This window comes from Panthera pardus, unplaced genomic scaffold, assembly GCF_024362965.1.
Source record: "Panthera pardus isolate Hobbes unplaced genomic scaffold, ASM2436296v1 HiC_scaffold_12, whole genome shotgun sequence".
Classification (NCBI taxonomy): domain Eukaryota; kingdom Metazoa; phylum Chordata; class Mammalia; order Carnivora; family Felidae; genus Panthera; species Panthera pardus.
In genome coordinates this window covers 23,301,021-23,313,883 of record NW_026526677.1, presented here as the reverse complement: position 1 = coordinate 23,313,883, position 12,863 = coordinate 23,301,021, and the positions used below count along the sequence as shown (strand labels likewise).

Below are 12,863 nucleotides of genomic sequence, written 5' to 3'. Positions count from 1 at the left end.
ATGTACCCTTGACTGAAGTATAAGTGATCGAGTCAATAGAAGTAGGTGAGGTAGGGCCGCTTCATGGACCCCTCTACTGTGAAGGGGTTTGAGGGCTGGAAAAGAGAGTTCAAAATTATTGTCTAAGCAATCATGGAAGGATTTTCGTTGGAGGTGATATAAACATATTCAGAAATATCCATCCCTTGTGTCTTTTTTTATGTTAGGGAGAGTTCTCCGGCACACTGATTGCCCCATGGGTAACAAGGATTTGACTTTTTACAAAGTTGAAATGGGTGGATTATTGCAGCTAGTCTATTCACACTGGAGATTGTATTACCGCCCCCCCCACCGCCATGCCTACCCTTGAAACCCCACCCTACTCTACCTTCAGAGTCTGCAGCTATAATGATTGGGTTTGCTCTATAAATTCAGACTTTCTATTAAGTGGGCTATTCAAGGGGGTAGGCTTATAGCAGTTATAAACACATTTGACTACATGTATAAATCCATACTCTTTGAAAAATTGTGTGAGTATTGAGGTTGGCTTTCATATTGTCATTAGTCTCTCTCCTCTGTCTTAACTTTCAGTTTATTCCAAACCCTGGCAGGGAAAAGGTTGTTTTCTACTTCTCTTCATATCTCCAATGATTTGAATTGCTTATCTTAGGGAGTTAATCCTGCCAGGAGAATGGAACATAGTTTAAAATATAAATAAATGATGGATAGTGAGATCATATGGAAGGCTACTGCCCTAAGTAGCTGTGAGGGTATAGAGTAATTAAAAGTTATGAAACACAATAAGAAGTTGAATCAACAAGCATTTATATAAACAATCACATTTAAAAAAAGGAAGAATCAACTGCATTGAAATAAACAATATGCCTTTATAATTTATGAAGGTGCCCCAAATCTTTAACCCACTGGGGCCTGAATCCAGAGTTTTCTGAGTCATTGAAATGGGCTTTAATGAAAAAAAAAAAAAAAAGGCAAGGGGTTTTTGGTATGTTTTGCTTTCCTTATAGGCAAAGAGACTTTGAAAAGATGGGTAAAGTCACCCACCTGGAATATTGTTGCAATTTGAGTTTGAATATCAAGTAATACTATTTAGGCACTATCTACCATATGTCTGGAAAAATATTTTTACAAATAATTGGAGTAATTTGTCCAAAAACATTTTGGTGGATAATTCAAAACTTAGTCCTTACACACATTTTATCTGAATCAAGACATCAAGGAAAACACAAAAAATAATTAGATTAATTAATGCCTTACATTTCATATATATTACTCTTCTGAAATTGATATTAAAAGTATCCCCTTTTTACAAGGACATTCAGTGAAGTTCATTACTTTTGTTATGTGGGTAGGACATTATGAAAGTGTGATTAAACGGAGAGGTTCCAAACAGAAATGGAATTAAATTCTATTTGGTCTGTGGTGCTGAGACTTTCTGTGTGATTGCAACTAATCACAAAATGAGGCAATATTATTGCCATATTAAAGGTAGTGAAAGAGGCTAAGAGTTATTAAGTGAATTGCCCAAGTTCACAAGCTACTCTCAAATCTAGATGGGCACAAAGTAGTGACTAGTTAGATGAGTGATCGGATCACAGCAGGCATTTCATTTCTCTATTTCTCTCATCTGTTAATATTACATAACATTCAATTTTGTCTGAAACTTTTGGCAAATTATGTCAGAAAGATGAGACTGTAGAGCTCTATCAACTTGCCTCTTCTAGAATTATGGAACTACTATAATCTGCCTAGATTTTGAAGCCAATTTTCAGTGATAATTCATAATCATGAGAACCACATTAGAGATCATTTATTTTTCTTATGCCAACAATATCTCTTCTCTCTGAAATCATAAACTTCAGAGATGAAAAGGACATTATAGATTCTCTAAGCCTACTGCTAATCAAATATTTAACTTCCCCAAAATATTCCTGTTCTTCCCGCCAGCGCTGAAAACATAACAACCTGAAGAATCCGCGCCATAGTTTTCAGTTAAATTTTTACTGAAACTCCTGCTGCAGCCCTACTCACATGCATCTTTGCAATCTATCAGCCAGAGAGGCCAGACAGGGCAATTCAGGACCAAAAAATACAATCCAGAAGAACTTTCTGACTGCGTGGAGACTGACAAGTTCACCGTGGAAGGTCCTGAAGGACAGTGACATAGGGAGGCACATACAGCATATATGCCTGAAAGGCAAATCTATATCAGATCAGCTTTAAAAAATTGGCAAAATACAATAGCTATCACCTGGCACTGAGACAGAATGTAAGACAGCTATGTATGAGCAGGGCTGGCTACATGAGTTGCAGGCTGCAGCCCAAAATGAAAACACAGGGCCCCTTGTTCAAAACAAAAAGTACTGGGGCCCCTGGGTGGCTCAGTCAGTTGAGCCTCCAACTTCAGCTCAGGTCATGATCTCACAGTCCGTGAGTTTGAGCCCCGTGTGGGGCTCTGTGCTGACAGCTCAGAGCCTGGAGCCTGCTTCAGATTCTGTGTCTCCCTTTCTTTCTGCTCCTCCCTCACTCATGCTCTGTTTTCTCTTTCTCAAAAATAAATAAATAAACATTAAAAAATAAAAAAAAAAGAAAAGTGCTGTAAAGACACTGAAATATAAAGCTTTTTCTTTCTTCAGTAGTCTGTCTCTTGACTTCTCAGGGTATTTTAATTTGCTGTTTAATGTTGTTCTAAGTAAATAATATTTAATATTATTAGTATTACTCTTTATAGTGTGTAGTGTTCATTTTAAATACAAATATAAGAGCATTTAACTCATTTGTGAAAATACCAAAATGACACAATTTCCATTTTATAACTCATTCCTGGAGGGTGCCTCTAGCCACTCCAGAGCTAACACGTCCACATTACACACTGGGAGGTTCGACAAAGGGAAAGAGGTTTTTGGCCAGGCACTGAGCCATCCCAAGGGATGCTGCCCTGGGTATGGGAATACCAGGATATGAGAACCCTCACAGCCACCCCTGCTACCCAACCCATGACTGAAGGCACCTGCTAGGACTCCCACTGCACTGTGGGACTCCCACAACTGGGCTTAGAGCGGGCTCTAGAGAATTTAAGCTGGCCGTCCTCCTTCCCACTGTCCCACCCACTCTCAACGTGTGGCCTCTGGCTGCCCACTGGATGTTCCAGGAATTGTCTCCAGTGGCTAGAGGTGACTGTCACCAGCCTGACCCAGAGACACTCCAAGTTCAGGTGCCCAACTCTGGACTGTGATCCAGGTCTTCTGAGTTTCTCTTATACTCAGGCCCCCACTGAGGTGTGAAGAGTGGTGGTAGAATGTAGGCTCCATCCCCCCATCACCCCAACTGAATAAGAGAAGCGTTGTTGCCCAGGTAGAGGGAAGAGGCAACAGCAAGCAGTGTCTGGGGTGCCAGAGAGTAGGGGCTGGGCAACTGAAAATCTGCATGGGTGGCCAAAAGACAGGACTATACATGAACGGAGACTCCATACCTCCCTCTCCCCCTTCAACCATGTTTGCTTGTGCCATGGAGATTCACTATCAAAACACAAAGTCAAAAATAACATTTCAACACAGTGACAACAGGGCATTAAACCAAGCACATGGGCCTTCTGAACTTGTGGCCCTGTGCCACTGCAATGCTCCCATGCTCTTGAATCCAGCCTTGGATATAGTCAGGTAATGTTTGATGTTTACCCTTATATAAGCAAGTCAGGTCAAGGTCCTGGCAAATGTCAGGGACCAAGGCTGAGAAATCAGACACCAGGGGGTCCTGGATGGCTCAGTTGATTAAGTATCTGACTCTTGATTTTGGCTCAGGTTCTAATCTCACAGTTTGTGAGATCAAGCCCCTTGTTGGGCTGTGCACTGATGGCCCAGAAGTCTGCTTGGGATTCTCTCTCTCCCTCTCTCTCTGCCCCTCCTCCATTCTCTTTTAAAATAAATAAACATTAAAAAATTTTTAAAAAATCAGACACCAGAAACTATACATTTATGGAAAGATCTACTTCTTCTCTCACTATTTCTAAATGTGTCATTAATATCTGAGTCAAATCACTTGTCATATTTATTCTTTCCTTAGTCTATTATAGGTTTGGGTACCAGAATACAATTGCCAGAGCTGGGTTCACAAATGTATATAAACATAATCACCTCTCCTGTTTTAAATACTCAACTCTGCCTATTTAGCTGGTGGCTATTTATCAAAACAATTTGCTAAGTAAATTGATTTTTTATACAGTTTTCACAAGGAATATTTAACCACTTTAAAATATAGACTGTCTGCAAGCCTGCGAATACAAATATAGTACAATATGTAAGTTAATTAAAATTTTTTTCATTACTTATTCACAATAGTGGTTTTAGTTGGCCACATTTAATTTCTTTTATATATTTTTTAGCCTACAATTTAGAAATTTCATGAAAATGTAGGCAACAATAATATACTTTATTATGATTATATTCATTTTCTTGTATATAAATTCACAAAATAAAAAAATGCCTCAAATTTAATTATTTGCCCCTAACAAGGTGAATTATCAAATGTCAAATGAAACTAATAAACACAGGCCTTTGAGATCACAAAACCACATACAAACCTGAATTGCATTTTCATACAAAAAGTTAATTATTTTCTGTTGACACTGATAGCATATTCCCTCAGCTACTTCAAAGTGTTGTTAAAAATCAGACGCTGTCACAACTCTGCATTTGACAAACAAAAGATGCGTGAATACAGATTCAAGAGAGGAGAATAAACCACAGTGCAGGAACTTATTTTTAACACCAGAGACAAATGACAGAGAGAGCTTTGATCTTGTATAGGCATGAATGAGGCTTTGAGAAAGTTAACTCCCTCTGCCTAATTGAATGCCAAAGGTCACTGTCACGCTCAGACAACCCCACTACATAGTCCCTCTTCTGGGCATGTTGACTTTTATCTAGGAATGACTTCAGTGACTTTCCCATATGCAAGTTACACATTTTAGTTTGTTGAATATTAGTTTAGATGTCTCAAGGACTTAGGCTAAATTGCCTTTTTTCTGTTTATCACTGTAATAGTTTTTCCTGGTGCGATACCATTCATGTTATCTTTTAATTTCTTAGTGCCACAGGGTACAAGTTGTCTGTGATTGCATGTGTCATGAATACCTCAAACAAAAAGATTGTGCCTTGGAACAAGGGTCTCGAAGAAACTTTAGTTCCAGCCTCATTCCATTTAACAGAGATGAGCTTAAGGCTTAAAAATTTGGAGCACTATTTCAATTGGAAATGCAAATGACCATTTTCAGCATCGTATCAATGAAAGGAAATATAAAATATCGAAAGGAGCTTGCCTGGCGATGATGGGTCTTACAGAAATATACAATAAAATGAACATATTATTCCAAATGAACATTAAACCCTTGTGTGAAGTGATTTGATATGAAAAAAAAATGCTGGATGTCACATAGTCCTTTACTCTGTAATTCTGTAATGGAAAGCAATGGGGCATCAATTTGTTTTTACTTTATTTTTAATCTATAAAAAGTATTGATTTCCTCTTTAAAAAAAAGAAAAAACGGCATCATTTTCTAGAAAATTCGTCAGCAGTTTTACAAACACAACATTTTATTTATTTCTTTTCTCTAAAAATATATATCCAAGTTTCAAAAATATCTTAATTTTACTATATTTATATTTAAATCATAATTTTTATAAATTATTAGAACAAAATATCTATGTCTGTAGATGATGTTCTTTTTTTTTTTTTTTTTTAATTTTTTTTTTTTTTTTTCAACGTTTATTTATTTTTGGGACAGAGAGAGACAGAGCATGAACGGGGGAGGGGCAGAGAGAGAGGGAGACACAGAATCCGAAACAGGCTCCAGGCTCTGAGCCATCAGCCCAGAGCCTGATGCGGGGCTCGAACTCACGGACCGTGAGATCGTGACCTGGCTGAAGTCGGACGCTTAACCGACTGCGCCACCCAGGCGCCCTGATGATGTTCTTCTACCCTGAATGGGACATTGTATCATATCCAGTAATGGATTTTCCATTGCAAACTTGCTGATGAATATTTGGGTTTTCAAATGGTCATTCTAACATGTAATTTTCAAACAATTAAGAGTTTGCTAATTAGATCCACTTTGCCTAAGCTCTAAGGAAGCTGGATGAAAAACACAATTCAGGGGTGCCTGAGTGGCTCAGTTGGTTGAGCGTCTGACTTCAGCTCAGGTCATGATCTCACGGTTTGTGGGTTCGAGCCCTGCATCGGGCTCTGTGCTGACAGCACAGAGCCTGGAGTCTGCTTTGGATTCTGTGTCTCCCTCTCTCTATGGCCCTTCCCACTTGCGCTCTGTCTGTGTCTCTCTCTCTCTCTCAAAAAAAAAAATAAAATAAACATTAAAAAAAAAAAGAAAAACACAATTCATTCCTAATAGTGCTATTATATAATACAGCACATGTATTTGAATTAAAAAAAAAAAAACATAAGATATTTTACATACTAGTTGATAATCAGATTAAAGTTAGTTATAATGGCATTCAAAGAAACAGATTATTGAAGGATGGAATAGTTGAAGAGGCATTCAAGGATCAGGTTATAATTTGAAATTTTAAGAAGGACAGAATTGAATGGGCATTCCAAGTGAATTTGCTTTATGACCAACTATCGGTAATACAAGTGCACATGGTAATTAAAGAATAAATAAGCAGACCCAGTTCGGTGAAATTAACGATATTGTAAAGCCGAAATTCAGCAAAGGAAATGATTGAAGTAGTTCAGGTGGATAAAACAAAAGTGATCGCAGAGAAGCATGGAGAATTGAAGACTGTGTGTCCCATCCAAATGAAACCACGCAACATAATTTGAAGAGCCTTGTGGGAATTCGGACCAGACGTGCGAAACTTCTGATAACTGTATTAGAGCTAAAATACGGGCGGTTATAGGAAATCCTTTAGAATTTAAATTCTGGGAGTTAATTTTTAAAACTTACAGTCAAAGCTGACCATTTTATTGGGCAAGATCTTACATGGCGCCCACCCCGCAATTTGTAATCTCACTTGTATATGGTAAGTGAAAGAGGTATTTGTGCATAAAACCAAGTAACCATCACCCAGTCAAGATGTACAATTTCTAATACCCTAGAGCATTCCCTTGCAACGTTTCACAATTAGTGTCACGCCCCTTCCACAAGGACATAACTATTCTGACTTACATCAATAACGATTGGCTTTGCCATGTTAGCAGTGTTGCTCTTTGTTTATTCTTGTCCTGGAGTTTACAGTGTGACTTCACAGTGATATATTTATCCATTCTTTTCATGAGTATCAAGATTCTTATTTATGAGTGGGAGATGGTACTTAGACAATTAATATCAACATTCATATAAAAAGTAAGCAAGCAATCATTTTCATAGAAACATGGTAAATGTAAGATAACAAGGAGAGATTCATGCTATCATGATGTAGGCAAATATTAAAAAAAACTCTAATGATTGAAAAGTATGTAATTAACGTGAACCAACACAGATCAACAAATCAGAATATAAAGCTCAGGGGAGGATCCTAGAACATAGAAAATTCAATGTACAACTTAGTCTCCCAATCGGTAGGAAAAAGATTATTCCATAAATGATTTTGGAAGAAGTGAGTAGCCATAAATATATCCATGAATAAAGTTGGTTATAAAACTCATCCTTTGTAAAAGAATAAATTCCAAGCAGCACAAGATGGAAATTGTATATTTAATGTATTTTCTAACAACAGCAATAACAATAAACACCCTACAACCAGGAAGACATAAGTAGACATTTCAAAGAAAAGGAAATACACACGGTTTGTATATCTATATCTATCTGATTAACTACTATAATAAGACAAATGCAATTATCTTTCTCTTATCAGATTTGAAGAATTCAAGGAGTTTGATACCACAGTGAACTGATGAGCATATGAAAATGAGACATTATTAGAAGGTAAATTTAGATATATTTGTCAAAATCCAAAACATACACAATTTTCACCCAGTAATTTTTCTTCCTAAAATCTTATAGATTTAAAATCTGAAATAATAAAATGTAAAATATTTTTTCCTTCCTTACTGTTTGCAATAAATTCTGAAAGACCTAAATACTCATGAATAGGACACTGGCTAAATAAGTTACAATCTATCCATAAAACAGACTATAATGTTAGAGAACATAATGAGAAAGTTCTGCATGCACCAATCCGAATATTCTCTAAGATACATGATTAAATAAAAACCCTGGAATATTCTCTAATATACATGATTAAATAAAAACTAAGGAGAATGATAATGTATCTAATAAGTTTCCATTTGTATAAAAAGAGAAAATGATACACATTTGATTTTATATGCATAAATACTCTGGAAGAATACAAGAAATTTCAAATAACATTGACTAACTCTAGCAAAGGAATATGAGTTTCTTGGGGTCAAGGAGAAAAATTTTCACATGTGTTTTTGTATACTTCACATTTTGAATCATATGAATGGGTTACTTTAAAAAATTAGGTAATTATTTTTTATAAGGAGAATGTCATAATAAAGGTTTATAAACTATAAAGCACTATGCAAATGTAGGAATTTATTTCATATTATATTGCCTTTAGGCACCACCTAGCTATGAAACTTTTTAAATGATTAGGCAATAGAAATTTTAAATTACATTTATTATAGAAACTATAAATGCTCATTTGCTCATTGCAAGAAATGTGGGAAGACATAAGGCTAATAACTTTAATATACAAAGAACTCTCTGCAAATTGCCAAAAACAATTCAAACATATAAAAAGGCAATTTTTAAAGGGGGAAATTCAAGTGAATAATAAACGTATGAACAGATATTCAACCCCACTACTAGACAAGATAATAAATATTTCAGCAATGATATAATTCTTTGCACCCTTTAAAATGACAACAGTTGTAAAGATTAATAACATTGAGTACCAATAATTATAAGTACGCCATGAAACAGGTAGTCTCATGAATTACTGGTGGAAGTTTGAACTGCTGTTACTTATTAGGAAACCGAACTAAGCTGGGCCAAAAGAAGTTTTCTTTCTGTTTTCTTTCTTTCTTTCTCTCTTTTCTTTCTTTCTCTCTTTTCTTTCTTTCTTTCTTTCTTTCTTTCTTTCTTTCTTTCTTTCTTCCTTTCTCTTTCTTTTTCCCTCCCTCCCTTCCTTTCTTCTTTCCTTTCTTCCTTCCTTCCCTCCTTTCTTGTTTTCTTGTTGTTGAAGAGGTAATATATTCACATAACTGACATAATTTAAAATTCAAAAGACAGAAGGGATGGAGAGTGAAAAGTCTCCCATAAAATAGTGCCCTCCCATTCTTCTTTCTGAAGGCAACTAATGGCATCATTGCCTTTTAAATTTTTCCAGAGGTATATGTATGTATATGTGTGCATATATGTATACAAATATACATATATGCCTATATATACATCTATACTATTGATGTATCATATATTCATGTATATAACATTAAGTCTCTTCTACTTATGATAGCATATTGCATACATCGGCTACAATTTTCTTTTCTTCACCTATTGACATCAGGTTTTTGGGTGGTGGTGGTGTGGAGGTGACTGCCTATTCCAATGTATGAAAGTACCATAATTTATTTGCTATTGTTTTTGTGAAAATCTGTTTCTTTACAGCTACTGTTTTGAGCAACATCACAGTGAATAAATGTACACATACTTAATTTCAAAAAGGAAAAAGGGAGAAAGCAAACTTTCACATTGGAAAAGAGATCAGGAACATAAACTCAGATAAATACAAAAAACAAGAATTATAGGATAATTCTTTGCTCAATTTACATTAACAGATTTTAATACTTTAAATATTGATATACTGGAATATGTAACATCCTGAGGCTGACCCAATATAGAAAAATCTATACAAACAATTACTATAAGAATATCTAAAAATGGTATTTTAAAAATTCCCTATTACCTTCATTCACTATTTCAACTTTCAAATTTATTCTCTGCCAAAATTTAAAAAAATGCCTGAAAGATTTCATGAGAGAATGCTTACAAGTTTTTCAATGAATGGATAACTCTGAATTTACTTAATACATTCCAAGGAGCAGTAAAGAAAGCAATGCTCCCAAATTATTGTTGTGGCGTCAGCAGAATAGTAACTGCACGGCCTAACTTTAACAGTGTGAATTAATATGATACTGAAAGCAGAATTGTAATACCATTCATCTGGTTATTAAACAGTATTATAGGGCATTGCATGTAAATACTGTGCATATAGTTTGGTATATTAAAATATGCCCGGAAAGAGTTTCCAGCAATTCATGATAATAAGTACCTACATTAAAAGAACTTAGAGAAAAAAAGGAGCGATGGTTTTATTTGCAATGTTTCATTTATTTAAAAATGATTTGAAATATACAAATAGTTCAATGTCTAAATACAAAGCCACCAAAAAAATGTGCATGTATATCCACTGTAAACATATTACAAGAATAGTCCTAGTTGCATCATGGTTAAAAAAAAGTAAATAAAACACAACTCAAAACAACCTATATGTCTACCAAAGGAAAATGATTACACATTTTATTATACTTAATATGGAATAATTATACAGCAATAATACAGCAATTATACAGCAATTAAATAATTGTATATTATTAAATGAATGTATGCACTGGTATACACAACATAGATGAATTCCACAAACTGTTTTGGGGGGGTGGAGATTGTTTGTTTTTGAGGTGGTTGTTATCTTCATTGGTTTGGAGGTGGGGAGCAGGTGCTCAGGAGGTCTTGGTGGGGCAGGATGCATCCCTTTCAGCATCACAGTCTTCTGGCTGGGTGGGATGGGGCTGGCTCTATGAACTGCCGCCACATGCGGATCTGGGCTGCGCTTGTTCTTGTGGATCGTGTCCCGGTTGCTGCTGAGGGCGGCCTTGGCGTTCTTGTAATGGCGGTCCAACCTGTAGGAGGTGGCAGGCTTTCTCTGGCCAGATCGCCACTTCTTGACCACCACCACACTTTAGCCTTCAGCCGCAGGCTCCATGCCCACAGCCTTGAGGTGAATCAGCCTATTATAGCAGAAGGGTTATTGGGCTCCACGCTGTGTATCTGCTCGTTCCCCTCGATCAGATAGTTGAAGCAGTTGTGCAGGACCATCCATTGTAGCTGTGCGGACATGGCTGCTGCTCGTCTCACTAGGGTAGCTGGAAGCAGAATGAGCCCCAAATGTATTTTTGATGAAAAAAGGCCAGTATAAAGTAATATGAAATGTAGGATTCCATTTACATAAAATTTACAACAGGCAAACATATCTCTGGTGTTAGTAGTCAGTTGTTAACCTCAGCAGGGTGTATCTTGACAGAAGGGGACAGAGTGGGTAATGTAGTATTGCTGGATCTAGGTTCTGCTTACACACAAGTGAACATAGTTTGTCAGAATTCATTAGGCTATACTCATGTTTTATGTTCTATTCTGTGTGCAACTTACGTGTCAATATAAAATATACCTTCACTAGACTGACCTGAAGCAAATATGCAAACTAGTAGATGTTAAATGTGAATGGCAGAATCACAGGTGTGTATATTATTTTTGTAATAGTGTCTAACTTTATATTAAATAAATTACTTTTATTTTCATCTATGAAGCATTGACTACTGCCGGCATTTTCCTCTCACTGTAATCATGTAGCAGCAGAATAAAATGTATGAAGCAACTAGTTTTAGACATTAGATGGTAGGTACTGAATTTCTCTGATGCTTGGAATAAGGGAAACATTTAAAGTAAGCCCTGAAATTGTTCCAGCTTCCTGCATAGAATGAGTTTCCAGATCACAGTGCAGGGAGTGAGATTCCCCAAAGACTCCAGAGGTCTCAATGACTTACGCGGTTGGTATTTGGGAAGGGAGAAGGGGCTCAAATTCATGATGTTGAATGCAGATGAAGTCAGAAAAGTGGAAGGCTGAGAGAGAGAGAGAGAGACCCACAGATCTTCCAAGAACTCTGTTAAATTTTTGGCTAAGTATTGAACAGCACATACAAGTAAGGAACAACCCCAAAATACATTAAAGAACCAGAGGAAAGCAATAGCCTAGACAATTCCCAGGACTCACACAAGGGGAGAAATAGTTCATGTTTCTATCAACCAGAGTGGATAGACTTCAAGATAAATATATATAACTGTATTAATAATACATTAAATATCCAATATACCAGGGGTGCCTGGGTGGCTCAGTCAGTTAAGCATCTGACTTCAGCTCAGGTCACGATCTTATGATTTGTGAGTTCAAGCCCCGCGTCAGGCTCTGTGCTGTCAGTTCACAGCCTGGAGCTTGCTTCGGATTCTGTGTCTCCCTCTCTCTCTTCCCCTCCCCCACTCACATTCTGTCTCTCTCCATCTTTCAAAAAATGAATAAATGTTTAAAAAATTTGTAAATAAAAAAAATATCCAATATATCAGTGTATTTAATGTTCACAAGTATTTCACTTTACCATCGGGTCTACAGTGGAATTAGAATGAAGACTATTCTGGACTCACCATAATAAAGCTTAAATACAAGTCTAGAGTAATCAAACTGATCTTTAAGTAACTTAACTGTGTGTCAGAACAAACTCATCCACTCTTTAAAGGCATACAACAATATACACTTAATGTAAACATTTAACTAAAAGTTTCAAGCCATACAAAGAAGCTGCGGAATGTGATGCATAATGAAGAGAAATATAAATCAATAGAAACAGACGAGAAATGATAAGAATGATGGAACTAGAGGGCTATAACGTCAAAATAGTTATTTTAAGCCTAAGAATATACTCAAGGACTTAAAGGAAAACATGAAATTCGTCAAGGAAAATGTTGGAGCTATAGAACTAGAAATTATAGTGTTAAAAGT

At 36.3% G+C, this 12,863-nt stretch overlaps 1 pseudogene; it reads right to left on the bottom strand.

Moving 5' to 3' along the window:
• LOC109245152 (60S ribosomal protein L28-like) overlaps nucleotides 1-11,155 on the bottom strand; it is a 53,832-nt pseudogene extending 42,677 nt beyond the window's left edge.
• Nucleotides 11,156-12,863: the final 1,708 nt, after the last annotated feature.